Source organism: Nycticebus coucang, chromosome 9 (assembly GCF_027406575.1).
Source record: "Nycticebus coucang isolate mNycCou1 chromosome 9, mNycCou1.pri, whole genome shotgun sequence".
Taxonomy (NCBI): Eukaryota; Metazoa; Chordata; class Mammalia; order Primates; family Lorisidae; genus Nycticebus; species Nycticebus coucang.
Window position 1 is genome coordinate 118,032,241 of NC_069788.1, and position 15,920 is coordinate 118,048,160.

At 37.2% G+C, this 15,920-nt stretch overlaps 1 protein-coding gene across 6 annotated transcripts in view; it reads right to left on the reverse strand.

Moving 5' to 3' along the window:
- The window catches only part of RAD51B (RAD51 paralog B), a 736,945-nt gene that overhangs the window by 477,935 nt on the left and 243,090 nt on the right, over window positions 1–15,920 (reverse strand). The window lies entirely within an intron of this gene.

The window sequence follows — 15,920 nt, forward strand, 5'->3', positions numbered from 1 at the left end:
AGGTAAATTCTTTAGGGAAGCAAATGTTTTCATAAAAATTAAATTTATACTTTTACTAAAAAATATGAACTTAGATATAATAATAAATTAATGAGACGAAGTTTTAGGAAAAAAAGCTCTTTATTGACACTCAACAATTCTGAAACTCTACAAATCCGTTAGTCAAGAGAGAAATCCATAATAAACAATGGAAAATGAGTAGGAGATAAAAGGAGGAAAACAAATAAGGAAGAGGAATGTGTACCTGTGATATTCCAAAGAGCAATGGGATTTGACTATCAAGTCATGAAAGCTTAACTATCTTTATGTGTGTTATTTGTATATTTATATCCACCATCAGCATAATGATTTGTGGCAGTTTATGAAAATTCAACACAAACAGATAAAATAGATAATAAAGAAACACGAGATCAAAGAGGAACAGAGATAAGAAAATAATGCCAGGAGTAAAAGCACACAAATACACATCTTTTATTCCTTGACAGCTATTACAGATGGTCTGCAAATTTGGCTCTTACATTCCTTGTAACCAAAGAAGAAAATATAATCAAGTATAAGATTCATAATAACTACATGATTTTTTTAAAACTCAATCATTGTCTTCTGACCTTGAGATCTAAGGAGAATTTCATCTCCAAGTCCTCTCACAGACGATGTGGTATGGTGTATGAGGAGGGTGCCTCAGTGAAAACTCAGTCACAAGCAGAATACTGAATTTTATTCAGCTGTTTGCCAACATGTCCATTGTTGCAGGCCAGCAACTTAATAAATCAAAAAGGAGTTGGAGGAAGTGAGGAAGGTAGAGAGGGAGGGAAAAGAGAAGGGAGGCAATGAGAGAAGAAGGGAGAGAGGAAGAGAGTTCTATGAGGAGTAAAAGCGACGGAGCCCAAGTACGGATTTGGCCTGAAACTGAACTGTGAACAATCCAAAGAAATGGATGGACAGTAAGTCATTCACACAATCTTCTATAAATGCCACTTCTCAGAAGCAGGTTTTTGAGCAATCAGAAATCAGAGTTCAAAGTTTTCATCTCTAAGAGAAACCTAAATACAGATTTTCTCTGGTACAACTTAAAGCTTCAGCACTAACTGAAGCTTGCTAAAGCAGAGGGAAGGTTTAAAGTTCTCCTCAAAAATTAAAGAGGCTGGCTTGGCGCCCGTAGCACAGTAGTTACAGCACTAGCCACATACAACAAGGGTGGCAGGTTTGAAACCAGCCCATGACAGCTAGACAACAATGATGGCTACGAGAAAAAATAGTCGGGTATTGTGGAGGGCTCTTGTCGTCCCAGCTACTTGGGAGGCTGAGGCAAGAGAATCACTTAAGCCCAAGAGTTTGAGGTTGCTGTGAGCTATGACGTCACGGCACTCTATCCAGGGTGACACAGACTCTGTCTCAAAAAAAAAAAAAAAAAGTAATGAGCCTATTGAAGACATCATATGATACACCAATAGAAATTTCATAAAAATGTCCATGAAAACTATGGTACAGTAAAGTAGGAAAAGGATGAATTTTGGAAGTTACAGGTGGCTTCCAACTCTGTTTTGTTACTTATTGCTATATAACCCCCCCAAAATTCACATAACCTTTATCTATAATATGTAGGTTGCAATGAGAAATAAACAAGATAAAGTACAAGTATAGTGTTGCATATATAGAGATTAAAAATAAATAGGGAGGGCCCAGAGTAGGTAGCAACAGAAATAATTCAGCCAAAAATAATATACGTGAAATTAAAGAGAGGTAAATACAGAATCTATATGTGACAAAAGAGACTTCTTTACAATGTAACATAATTGAGGATGATCCCAAGAGAGCATAACTTCTATTAATGGAATTGTTTCATATTCCTCAAGAGTGTTGGTGGGTTGAAAATAAGTTGAGAACACAATTCTCAACCAAGACTATTTTTCTCTTTCTTCCCTTTGCATATAATTAATGTTTAATGTTTGTTATAAATAGGAAGAACCTATACATCAAATGATAAATGCCAATGAAATAATGCATCTAATTTCTAAGTAACCACCCGCACTTTGCTTCTATACATCATCAACTTTAACATGAAGCCAAAGAACATATGATAAATGACTTAATTATAAACCTATACTTGCCAGGAAAAGAATTTTATTTTAATAAGCAACATAAAAAATAACCAGAGCCTGCTCTTATGGTAACTATTCGTTTTGTCTTATAGCAGGTGTACATATGAACTTGAAAAGAAACATCTGCTTTCCTTCTTACAGATAACTTCACCTAAGGGAAAAAAAAGAAATTCCTATTTATACAACAAAATGCTTTAAAAATTGAAAGAGCACCACCAGACATAGTTATTGAGGAGCATTTTACTCCCCAATGGTCATCTTTCTTATAAATCCTAACACTTAAAATATTTTATTTCTACTTGTCTTCAAATATCCTTTTTTTTGTTATTACTATTCATCATTAACCTAGTTTCTGGTCATCTCTCCTAAATTACAGTCATTTCAGACTACTAGATTAGTTACACTCCTCACTCCAAAGTTTGCCATTATTATCAGTCTATGCAAGGCCAGTGTTAGCTTTTTTTTTTTTTTTTTTTTTAAATGAGATAGTCTCACTTTCTTGCCCCCGGTAGAGAGCTGTGGAGTCATAGCCCACTGCAACCTCAAACTCTTGGGCTCAAGAGATCCTCTTGCTTCAGCTTCCCAAATAGCTGGGATTAAAGTGCCAACCACAACACCCAGCTATTTTTTTAGAGATGGGGTCTCACTCCTGCTCAGGCTGGTCTCAAACTCCTAAGTTTAAGCAATCCACCTGCCTTGGCCTCCCAGAGTGCTAGGATTATAGGCATGAATGAGCCACCGTGTCTGGGCCGGGCTTATTTTATTTTATTGTTTTTCCTCCCTTATTTTTACTCCTCTATTCTCTCCTTTCCCTACACAAATGAAAACTTCATTGCCTGTATCTATCTTTGGATATAGAGTATGTGTGTGAGGTATATATGAGTGTTCTAAAGTTCTATAAATGGCAACGTGCAATGCACAGCCTTCTTTTCTTACATTTTTTCCTAAATATTCTTTTGGAAATATATCCATATACAGTAGAGTCCTCTAATTCATACTAAACTGTTGCACTGTATTCCCAAGTATGAATCTGCTGCCTACAATAAAGCAGCTTTACATGTATCCAAAGGTGACCTCTGTATAAATTAAAGCCTAAATGCAAAGATGGCTGACAGAAAAAAATACCAGAGAATAATCCTGTGGCCCTAGACCCTAAAAGCATAAACTATCAGATTTTAAAAAGCAGTATGTTTGACCAACTCAAAATTAAGATCATCATCAATATGAGGTCTTAAGTCATGATAGTAAAAAGCCAAATAACCAACTAGTATATAAAGAAGTATTCAACTTCATTAGAAATCAGAGAAATGCAAGTTAAGTACCACTTGGTACTTGTTGGGTTGGAAAAATGAGAAATTCTAAACATATAAAATATTGGCAAGACAGTGGGGCAGCAGGATTGTTCATACAGTGCTGGTGGGACACAGACTGGTGCAGCCATTCTAGGAAGCAATCTGGCCATACTTAGTGACCTTTGCAATGTGTATGTCAGTGACCCTGCAGTGCTAAGTACCACCCTGGCGAGTGCCAGGATGTTCCTCTCACCATTGTCTATGGTAGCAGGGAGGAAAAGACAATCTACTTTCTTTAACGCAATACAAAATATAAAATCACATAGACCCAGACTATGAAATATCTATCTCTCTTTTTTTTTTATTGTTGGGGATTCATTGAGGGTATAATAAGCCAGGTTACACTGATTGCATTTGTTAGGTAAAGTCCCCCTTACAATTGTGTCTTGCCCCCAAAAGGTGTGGCACACACCAAGGCCCCACCCTCTCCCTCCTTCCCTCTCTCTGCTCCTTTCCCCACCCCTCCCTCCTTCTCTCTCTCACTTCTCTCCCCTTCCCTCACACCCACTGTGACCTTAATTGTCCTCATACCAAAATTGAGTACATAGGATTCATGCTTCTCCATTCTTGTGATGCTTTACTAAGAATAATGTCTTCCACTTCCATCCAGGTTAATACGAAGGATGTAAAGTCTCCATGTTTTTAATGGCTGAATAGTATTCCGTGGTGTACATATGCCACAGCTTGTTAATCCATTCCTGGTTGGTGGACATTTAGGCTGTTTCCACATTTTGGTGATTGTAAATTGAGCTGCAATAAACAGTCTAGTACAAGTGTCCTTATGATAAAAGGATTTTTTTCCTTCTGGGTAGATGCCCAGTAATGAGATTGCAGGATCAAATGGAGGTCTAGCTTGAGTGCTCTGAGGTTTCTCCATACTTTCTTCCAAAAAGGTTGTATTAGTTTGTAGTCCCACCAGCAGTGCTTTGAAGTTTCTCCATACTTTCTTCCAAAAAGGTTGTATTAGTTTGCAGTCCCACCAGCAGTGTAAAAGTGTTCCCTTCTCTCCACATCCATGCCAGCATCTGCAGTTTTGAGATTTTGTGATGTGGGCCAGCCTCGCTGGGATTAGATGGTATCTCAGGGTGGTTTTTATTTGCATTTCTCTAATAGATAGGGATGATGAACATTTTTTCAGATGTCTGTTAGCCATTCGTCTGTCTTCTTTAGAGAAGGTTCTATTCATGTCTCTTGCCCATTGATATATCAGATTGTTGATCTTTTACTTCTATAAACTTTTTTTTTTTTTTTTTTAGGACACATTAAAATTTGCTTTAATACTTCTTTGGGGGGAAAAAACACACTTTCTTGTAATGAATGAATAAGAAACATTTTTATGCTATTATTTGTATCTACCATGCCATGAATTCATAGGGGAAGAGGTTCCAGCAGCTCAGGGAGGCACCTTGCCATTGAATGTGACAAAATGTTGATTGACTTTTGAATTCGTGGGAAATAGGTTCCAGCACCTTGTATCACTGTTACATGGGGACTATTGGTTATCTTGTGTGCTATGCTGTACACATATTATGCCATGAGCTCATGGGGAATAAATAGGTTCTTGCGCCTAAAAACATGGGTTCACTAGTACTCCTGTGTGCTATGTTATATGCTTATTATGCCATAAATTCCTAGGGAATGGGTTCCAAGAGCTCAGGCTCCTTTCCGTTAGTTCTCACAAAATGGGCTTCTCTGGGTGGCACAGGCTGGCGCTTCAGTTGAACCCAGGTACCTTTCTCTTTGGCTTCCTTCTTTTTCTGATCATTTTCCTTCACACTTTTCAGGAAGCTATCTCGGCTCTTAGTGTGCTTAATATGCTCAATACGAACATTAATCCTCTTCGCGAGGATCTTGCCCTTAACTTGTTTGTTTACAACAATGCTAACAGCATGCTGGGTAACATAGTAAACTCTTCCAGTTTTGCCATGGTAACATCTGTGTGGCATGCCTTTTTGAACAGAACCCATTCCCTTGATGTCTACAATATCGCCTTTCTTGTAGATTCGCATATATGTGGCCAAAGGAACAACTCTGTGTTTTCTAAAAGGCCTAGAGAACATGTATCGGGTGCCTCTCCTCTTTCCCTTTGTGTTTGTCATTTTGGTGAATTACTGGAAGTTTACCTATAAACTTTTTTTAAAAAAATACAATCTATCATACATTTTCTGTAGAAAATTAAGGCGTGTATGCAAACCTGAAGCACAAGCCAAAAATGACATCAGATATTTTGCACATATATATTATTATACTATAGAATCAAAAGGAATTTTTCTTAAATAACTGAATAATATACAAACTAAGGTCCTAAATATCTCATATAATCAAAAAGTATTACTGAAATGTGATAGCAATGTAATTTGAAATTTTATTTAGAGAATTTAAAACAATTTATTAAAACTGCTAATCTGGCTCAGTGCCCATAGCACAGTGGTTATGGCACCGGCCACAAACACCAAGGCTGGCAGGTTCAAACTCAGCCTGGGCCAGCTAAGCAACAATGACAACTGCAACAGAAAAATAGATGGGTGTTGTGGTGGGCGCCTGTAGTCCCAGCTACTTGGGAGTCTGAGGCAAAAGAATCGCTTAATCCCAAGAGTTTGAGATTGCTGTGAGCTGTGACGCCATGGCACTCTACCGAGGGCAACATAGTGAGACTCTGTCTCAAAAAAACAAATGAAAAAGAAAAACTACTAATCTCATACTGTTATTAAAATTATGATGTGATAAAGGAAAAGAGAGTTGGGTTTTCTAAAGTTAGGCTAATCATTCAACAAAAGAGGTCCCTCTTTTGATTTTTCCATGTTGCCTTAAAATAAGTACAGCAATCAGTTCCCATGAACTAAAGCATATAAATGCTAGAAACTTAACAAGATACAGTGAATCGCCCAGTACTCAAAGTGCTTTATAAAAACACCTGATAGACATCTTGTTCATCTTAGTGTCACACTTTATTACAGTTTATACACATACATATGGCTTCTAGAGTCAGGGAAAGGTCTCCAGGCACCTGGGTTGTAAATAAGACAATAATTTGGCCACTTTAGAAAATCAGGAAAAATAACCTGAATTATAAATATGTAACTCAGTTTTTTATATTATCTCTAGTTTTCACTTACTTTTCCTAGTGTCAGATATAAATCTGAAATAGTATCACTTAGGGCTTAAAAGCCCACAAATACCTCCTGCCTAATTCTCTCATAAGAAATTACTATACTGAAGTGTGATTTAAATACTAATAGTCTCTGCCAAAGCCTGCATTTTCACACACACATAAACATTTACTTGACACAGACGATACCAAAAGAACCACATTCAGAGGCGGGAAGAAAGTGGGGAGTGGGAGGTGGAAGGGCGTGTGCAAAATGCAAAAATGGCACTTGGCACGGTTGCAATTTGAGAGGCCAAGGCAGATTGGGATGTATGGCTTTGTTCTATCAAAAGGTCGTTTGAAGCACAGAAGTTTATTTTTAAAGTAGGGTATTGAGTTCTGAGGTCTCTGATACACCCCAGGAAATTCGCAAAAGCTAGTCTCAGCACTGTGCCAGCCTCCTGCCAGGTCACTAATGAAGACGGAGAACTGTGAGTGCATGAAATAAAACATAGGAAAAGGCGAAAAAGGACTCTGAGTCGGGTCCGTTCCTTTTATTCCAGAGAAGCAACCTTTTCTGTACCTAGGGACTAATGAGTCGTGAACAGGAGGTGGGAACAAATCACACAGTGCGTTACCAGGAGGGACAACACCGTTGGCCTTTGTGTTCAGTAGCTGGTTCAGTTTTCAGAGCATTTCCCAGCAAGGACCAAAAGCAACTTGAACAAAAGAAAACAGAGCAGTTAGATACTTGAACTGTCTCCATTAATACTCCAGAGAATTGGGTGCTTCAAAGTTGGAGTGACAAGCGAGGGTCGGGAGGAGGACATAGGTAGAGGGATCCGGGGAAATCACATAAAGATGGCTTTATATGAAAAGCTCATAATAAGCAGATTATAGTGAACAAAATATTTTAAACTTTGTTTTCAGAGTTGTTATTTTTAAAGTTCTGTCCTTGTAAGGGACATGAACCCCCATCCCTTGGCAGACATTTAAAGAGAGAACAAAAATAAAGCTTAGTAAGATGTTTTATTTTCCATCCTCACCACTTAACTAGTAAGGACATTTAAGATGTTCAAGGTTTTAATCGCCTTCACCCCTCCTCAACACCCTTATTCAGTTACTCCTAGAGAGCAACTGAGCCAGAGCCAAACAGACATCTGAAGCCTCTCTCAAAGCAGGAAAAAAACACCAGCACAATTCTTAGATGCCATTTATTACTCTTCCTGCTTCCTTCTCTCCCCATCTCAATCCCACCAACCCACCCCCACCCCCCGCCCCACACACACACACACGCCCCATAGCACGGCTGGTACACAGGAAGCTTTCCTGGTATAATTAATAGCAGTAAATGCTACAACATGAGAAAGTTTCTAATAATCTGAAGAAAAGTAGAGGAAAAATAGAAAATACAAGGAATTATTAGATAAAAGAAAGGGAGATTAAAGAGGCTGTTATTAAAAAACCTAACTAAAAATACATTTATAGAAAATGACCCAATAAATTTAATTTACTCCCATATACCTTAAAAGTCTAGAATTTTATCTCTTTTCTTTTTCTCATGATGACATGTTGCTCAATAACAAATGTTTTAGTTAACCCAAGATTATCATAAAACCTCTGTCCCTACCAAAACTTAGACCAAAGACCTCAACATTAATTTCTCTTGGACCCAGGGAAAAATGAGATCCTTGACTTTGACTTGGAATTCTAACAATAAATTCAGAGTATGCACCCTAAGGGCCCTGTCACTGTCCACATCCAGGGTCTCACCATCATTTCTCACCAGTGTTATAGCTGATAGCTTCTTAGCTAGTACACTTGCAGGCTTCCTATCCACCACGCACTTTTTATTTAACCAACCATAATCTAGGTAGGGAGCAAGTTTTATTGCCCATTGTACTTGTTGATGTGTTCCCTATTCCCAAGTTAAAAAATAAACCAGCAAAGTTCTTTTTTTCTCCCAGAAAATAAAACAAATACAAAAACAAAAAACCTAAATCAATATGCATTATTTGCATGAATGGCAACTGATTTTTCTTTCTGAAAATCAAGAAACAAAATATATGTTCTATCTTAAACAAGTAATCATCAAACCAATGACAATACGTAACAATTCTAATGGCTTTTTTCTGGTACTTTCTTTCCTAGATAAGGAATGTACTGCACAATATCAGAGCAGGCTAAGAGAACAGCAGTTAATGAGCATAAAATGCAGACAAAAAGAATACTCCCGTGATGGAATATCAAAAGCCCCATTGCTTACCAGGACAATATTCCTTTTTTGTGCTTCATACAATATCAAGATTTAAAGTAACCTGCCATAAGCCAACAAAGCTGATCAATGACTTCTGATTACTCCATCTAATTACTATATTAAGAGTTTTTGATCATCAAATGTAGCAGCTGTGTCCTAAATAGAATTAACTGATGTAGACTGAAATTATATAGACAGAGGTTAAAATCTAGGTGCAAACTGCTTTGAAAATCTGTCCTCCCCTCTCACCCTAAGATCTTGGATGGTTCCCATTTTCTTAATCTTACTTTATCAATGATACAGTTTTCATTCACAATATTGAGTCTCTCAAAATAAAGGTTATCTCTTCTAAGTGGAATATAGACTATGTCATAGTAATTGAAAACATAGATTAGTAGTTAGAAGTCTCCAGTCTGACCAACAGGACCTGTGATCCAGCACCTGTGCAGCATAAGGACTTTAATGACACAGGTTCTACCTTAGGTGAACATTCTGGGGGGAAGACTAGAAACAGACAGCTCAGCAGTGCAGGTGCCCAACCGTCTATATATAAACACCTCAGATGGGTCAGAACAAAATAGATATCTCTGTTCTTGGTACTAATATCTAGGCCCTGACAAAAGTTAGGAAATTGATTCAAAAGTGAAAACTAAGCAGAAAATGTTAATCCCTATAATGAAAATAAAAGAATAAAAGATCAGCAACAACATAAATGCCCATCAGCAGGAGTGATAAAACTGCATAACAGATACCATGAGACTACAAGAAAGAACAAGGAAGCACTTTAAGTACCAACATGGAAGGGGTTTCAAAATAAATTGTCAACTGAGACTCTCAATAAATTGCTAAGCAAGGTGCACCACGGTGGGTATGGCAATAAAGCAGTGATACAAAAAAGGAAAATGATTTTTATTTATTAAGTTATCTACATGTATATGCATGTATGTGTATACATAAACAAATATAGCTTTGACATGCATAAAATATTTATGGAAGAAAATAAAAGTAACTAGTAACTTGATCTGCCTTCAAGGGAGCTAAAAGGGTAGCCTGAGGAATGAAATACACAAAAAATTTCTTACTACATAAGGCTCTGTGCCTCTTACATTTTGAACTAGGTAAATTGTGTTTCCTATTCAAAAAAATGAAAATTACATTTAAAAAATAGTCCCATTGTATGTACATCACAGTGTGGGCTTCAAGAATCCATTAACATGGCCCTGAAAAGAGCTCCTAACAAAACGGCAATTAACTTTAAAAAGTCCTCTGTTGCAGCTTTCCCCTGAATAACTTTTCTCTTCAAATTAACACTGTACTTGCAATGAAAAAGAAGCAATGTTGAGGTTTAATTAATGACTACTGATAAAGTCTATTTCCCATAATTGTGAAAGAGGGAAAAATTGTGAGTTATTTTTATACTGACTAATTTGTCTATCATTAGCCTTTGATCCTCCCAAAATGAACTATGATTTCCTTCAGAGCTCTCATTCAAATCACTACAACCTCAGAGTAGCCTGAAACAGACTTTTGAAATAAGTCTTTTTCTCCTTCATAATTCAACATTGATTATAAATTAATTGGAATATACCTATAAACACAGAAGGTGGTTTTTGACACAAGTGGTTCCAAGCTTCAATGCCATAAAATAAGACTCTGCCCTAGCTCTTCTCCTTTTAAGTAATACCTATATCATTTAAGGATGTGATTGTGTGACTTGAACACATGTCCTGTGGCCATAGCTAAAGCAAGCCTGAAGATGATCTTCTGGGCTGGGAGCATAGCCCTGCTCATACATTCTAAGAGAAGGCTCAAGAAACATCTGAATCTTTGCCTTCTGATAGAAAAACAAAAGACAACTCGATATTAGTCATGCCAACGCCAAACCTATAATCTCTATAAGATACTATTTAGTGCTCAAAGAGTACTAAATAATTATATCCTGTAGCATTTCATTATAGGTCAAAATTTTTTAAATTCTGAGAGCCATATCAGAGTGACAGAAACATAATTGTTAACTCCTGACTTCAAAATCTTCCAGAACAAGATAATTTCTTCCAGACCATGCTACACACTTTGGGTCTCCAACTAAGTACTTACTCTCATTACACTTCATAAATCAGATAAGGGCCAGTTTTTTTGGCATTCAGGGGTGAGGAACCTATGACCTTAGGGCCACATGTGCGGCCTTGAGTGCAGCCTTTTGACTAAATCCAAATTCTACAGAACAAATCCTTTTATTAAAGTGGGTAAAGCAGAAAAAGTTGAAGCTTTTTTTGCCTCCGTGGTCCTAGAAAAAGACACTCTTGAAATCAGAAGGCTGTAGAAGTTTGCTTTGACCTGCGGTGAAATTCTATCAACGAATAGTTTAAGTTTCAGTGCCCTCTTTCCCCACCCCTACCCCCACGTTGAAGTTTAACTGTAATAGTCTATCTAAAACTGAAAGAGACACCAGATATTGACTACTAAACTATTTTCATTTTTCTCAACCAATATCAGATATGGCAGGCACATAAATGTTGAGGATCAAAAACGTCTGTTTTTCAGATAAGAAATTAGACTTTTCAGTTAATGATCTTGAAGATCATGGAGTTATTTCTTTTGAAGCAAAGAAAAGATGGCAGAAACAGAAGAACTGAAAAAGGTTTTCAGAAAAGGCTAAAACATTCACCTGGAAAATGAACTACATTACAGACTAGGGATGAGCCTCTTATTATACTCTGTGATGGTCTGGGGCCTGGGTTTTGATAGACATTCCAAATCAAATGCAACTAATCAAACATTTCCTCATATCTGAAGAGTATGTTGGACACTCAAGTGCATTATGAAATGTGATTAAAATGCTTTGATTTGAAAAATCCCAGAGAAGGACAAGAATACAAATAAAAGAATGGAAAATATATATACAACTGGACATTATGGAATCAGAATTATGGAAAGTAACAAATAAGATTAAACTGATACATCTAGGGAAAGAAACACTAGCCCATTTATACTTAAATTCCTCATAAAGCAACTATTCTTATCCTCATTTTGCAAATGGGAAAATCAAGGCATAAAGCAGAAAAAGAACAACATAAAAAGACAAGTTCCGGGTTTGCAAAAATAATGATTGAGTAAGAACCCAAAGGCTGAGTCTCCTAATGTCGTACTCAACTATTCTCATCTGTCTCTATCACAGAAGGACCCCAATTGTTGTCCTAGGAAATCTGTGAGCCACCCAATAACTGCTAGTTAATATATAATTATCACTTTCATGTATACAGAATATAATTTTAGCCAGGTATAAAAGAGAGGAGGAAGGGGAAAAGACATGATCTTTGACACCCAGGAGTTTTGCGTTATTACAGAGAGAGAGAGAGAGCGCGCGCACTCAAAAGGGACAGCACGCATGCCACCCTTAAATCCTTTTGAAAACAGTTAAAAAAAAAAAAAAAGAAAACAGTTAAAAACAAATAAAATTAGTTTAAAATAAATGGCATAGATGTAGTCTTCTAATGTCCTGTATGGTGAGAAAAATACACATTTTTTAAAACTTTCAGACCAAGCTGAGCAATATAACTTTTAGATTTTTGTCCCATCTCTCCCCAAAATAGAAAAATTAGCTGCTAGGTGCGGTAGTACGCACCTGTCATGCCAGCTACTTGGGGAAGCTGTGGTAGGAAGATCATTTGCGCCCAGGAGTTTGAAGTTGCAGCGAGCTATGATAGTGCCACTGCACTCCAGCCTGGACAATAGGATGAGACTCTTTCTGGAAAAAAAAAAGAAAAGAAAAAGAAAAAGGAAAAATAGAACAGGTAGGACAATGGAAAACAAATAGCAAGATAATAGATTTAAAATTAACCATATAGATAATCACACTATAAAACATGCCATTTAAGAGACAGAGAATGTTAGATTGGATAAAAAAGCAAGGCCCAATGAGTATGTTAGAAATGTGCTTTTTTTCACATTGCATTAGAGCCTATTAAAAAATAAAACACTTTTGTCTTTCATGTTTTTAATGTACCTGGCTAAATCTTCAGATAACCCTGGATGCAACAGTAATAAAATAAAAATCAACAAAAAGATTAATATTTCATTGAGATAGGGAGGCTCATTCTAATTTTAAAATAATTATATGCTGCTAGTAATAGCATACACTACAACTAAAACAATACTATTGTTCCCTTTGCATTCTCAAACATAACAGAGTTTAAGCAGAAGTAAATTTTAAATATTACTGTCAAGTAGTGTTTAAGATCTCTGTGGGATTCATGTTTTTTCTAATGGCCACCACTATTAAATCAACGGAACAATAACTTTGTAAGCAGATTTTGAGCACAATTTAAGCATAATATGCCAAAACCACATGAAATAAAAAAGGAGAGTAGGTAATAATTTACCTGCAGAAGTTCTGATTAAACAGATACCTTAATTATTCCTTTCCTGAAATCATACCAGCAAAGTAGACAGTTAACAATACATGAACAATGGGAAACAACTTAATTAAAATGACTGAAAAAAGAAAATGATTATTTTGTAAAAATAGGCTCTAAGAATAGCAAGCATTTTAATATTATCTTTTCCTATTTTCCATTCTCCAGCTCCAAGTTCCCCTATAAAATAAGCAGTCTTAACACCACTGTAGATACCCAATAACAAGTGCTAGTGAGGATGTGGAAAAATTAGAATCCTTATGTATTGCTGGTGGGCATGAAACTGGCACAGCCATCTTGGAAAACAGGTTGAAAGTTCCTCAAAAATTTAAACAAAGAACTACCATATGACCCAGAAGTTACACACTAGGTATAAACCCAAGAGAACTGAACACATGTTCATATAAAAACTTTTGCACAAACATTAATAGCAGCACTATTCATAATAGCCAAAATATAGATAAACAACCTGAATTTGGTGAATACATAAACAAATGGAAGTGGTATATCCGCACAGTAAAATATTATATGTCAGTGAAAAAATAATAAATTACTGCTATGTACTAAAACATGGGTAAACATTATGCAAAGGGTAAAAAGGCTAGTCACAAAAGACCATTAACATTAAATGTCCAGAATAAGCAAATCCGTAGGGACAGAAAATAGATTAGCTACTTGCTAGAGTTTAGAGAGAAAGAATAATGGGGAGTGAGTGACTATCAATGGGCTCTTTTTAGAATGATAACAATGTTCTAAAACTGAATATTGGGGATGGTTGGACATTTCTGTTAATATACTAAAAACCACTAAATTGTATGCTGAAAGTTTTATTTAAAAAGCTATTATTGGCTTGGCGCCTGTAGCTCAAGTGGCTAAGGCACCAGCCACACACACCAGAGCTGGCGGGTTGGAATCCAGCCCAGGCCTGACAAACAACAATGACAACTACAATCAAAAAACAGTCGGGCATTATGGCAGGCACCTGTAGTCCCAGCTACCTGGGAGGCTGAGGCAGGAGAATAGCTTAAGCCCAGGAGTTGGAGGTTGCTATGAGCTGTGATGCCACAGCACTCTACCCAGGGTAACAGCTTGAGGCTCTGTCTCAAAAAATAAAATAAAATAAAAATAAAAAGCTATCATTTTATTTAAAAAGTTATCACCAATGTAAAAGTTGTTCTCACATTTTCTGACCTTCATTTCTTTGATCATACCTTTCCTTTACCTGGAATGTATTCCCTTTCATTTCTAACTATTGAAATCAGACCCATTCTCTGAGAGTCCATTCTAATGTCACTTTCCCACTCCTCTCACAAAATCTTTTCTGATCTTCCCAGAGTGGCTTTTTTCTTTTTCCTTTCAACATCAAAAACACTCTGTTCCTGAATATGATGTCACTTTATGTATGTTAACTCTATCAGTTCTTTGTGAATATCCATACAAAATAGTAAGACCTTGAGGGCAGGGGTCACATTTTCCTTGTGCATCTAGTATCCCTACTCCCACTTCCTTGTCAAAATACTTTTTAAACCAATGTATTGGAATTCTCTGATACAAACACATTTCTAATTTCATAACAAAAGATAAAGGAAAAACAGAATTTTCTCAAAGATTTACTAAGGCTCTATTATACACTTAATCCTATGCTAGGCCCAATAAAGAGCAGAGAAGTACAGCACATTCTCTACCTAGAAGACAAGTTACAGACTGAATAGTGGACCATAGAACAAAAGGCATTTGTAGAAATTGTTTGTTTAACACTATGATCTACATCTCTCAAAACATATAAATCTGGAGAATGACATCAGCAACATGGCTGACAAGAGGTGCCTGTTGCTCACTCCCCAACAAAAAAAGATGAAAGCAATGAATAAACAGCTATATTTCAACTAAAGTACCAAAGAAAGAGTGTGAAAGTACAGCAGGGGAAAGGCAGGGTGTGGTGACTCACAGGTGTGAGACCAGCCTGACCAAGAGTGAGACCTCATCTCTAAAAATAGCTGGCATCATGGCAGGCACCTGTAGTCCCAGTTACTTGTAAAGCTGAGGCAAGACGATCATTTGAGCCCAAAAGTTTGAGACTATTGTGAGCTATGATGCCATGGCACTCTACCGGGGATGGGGTAGGGGGGAGACAAAGTGAGACTCTGTCTCAAAAAAAAAAAAAAATGCAGCAGGGACTTCTGGAGACCCTGAGGAACATGGAGATTCAGGATAGCTACATAGAAAAAGGAGTGTTTCCCTGCCACTGCCACTGTGTCTCCCCATTTGGGATCAGTGTGGAATCAGGAAGGACTTCCCTATGCAGGGGAAAGATAAGCAGATTGCCACCAGCAGTCTCCAATTAATGCCACAGACACCTGCAGTTCTTACTGCTAGAATCCTGTAGCTCTCACAGAGCCCCGTTGGAGAAGCTGGCAGAGTTGACATAGCTACAGTGCCCTAGAGAAGAATCCCACATTGGATCCCTTCTCCCCTATGACCCAAACTGCTGCTATAAGTGTTCCCTTAGAGCCATAGCCACTGCTAGAGTGTGTCTTGCTCCAAGAGCCAATAGCCACTTGATCTACCCCAATTTGAAGTTCCACTGCCATTTTACCACACTCACATGCACCATTTCCAAGCTAAAATGCGACAGCTCTATGACCTTGAAAACAAGATGCTCTATCTTCCTCATTCCAAGGGCTGCAGACCCTAACCCTGACCACT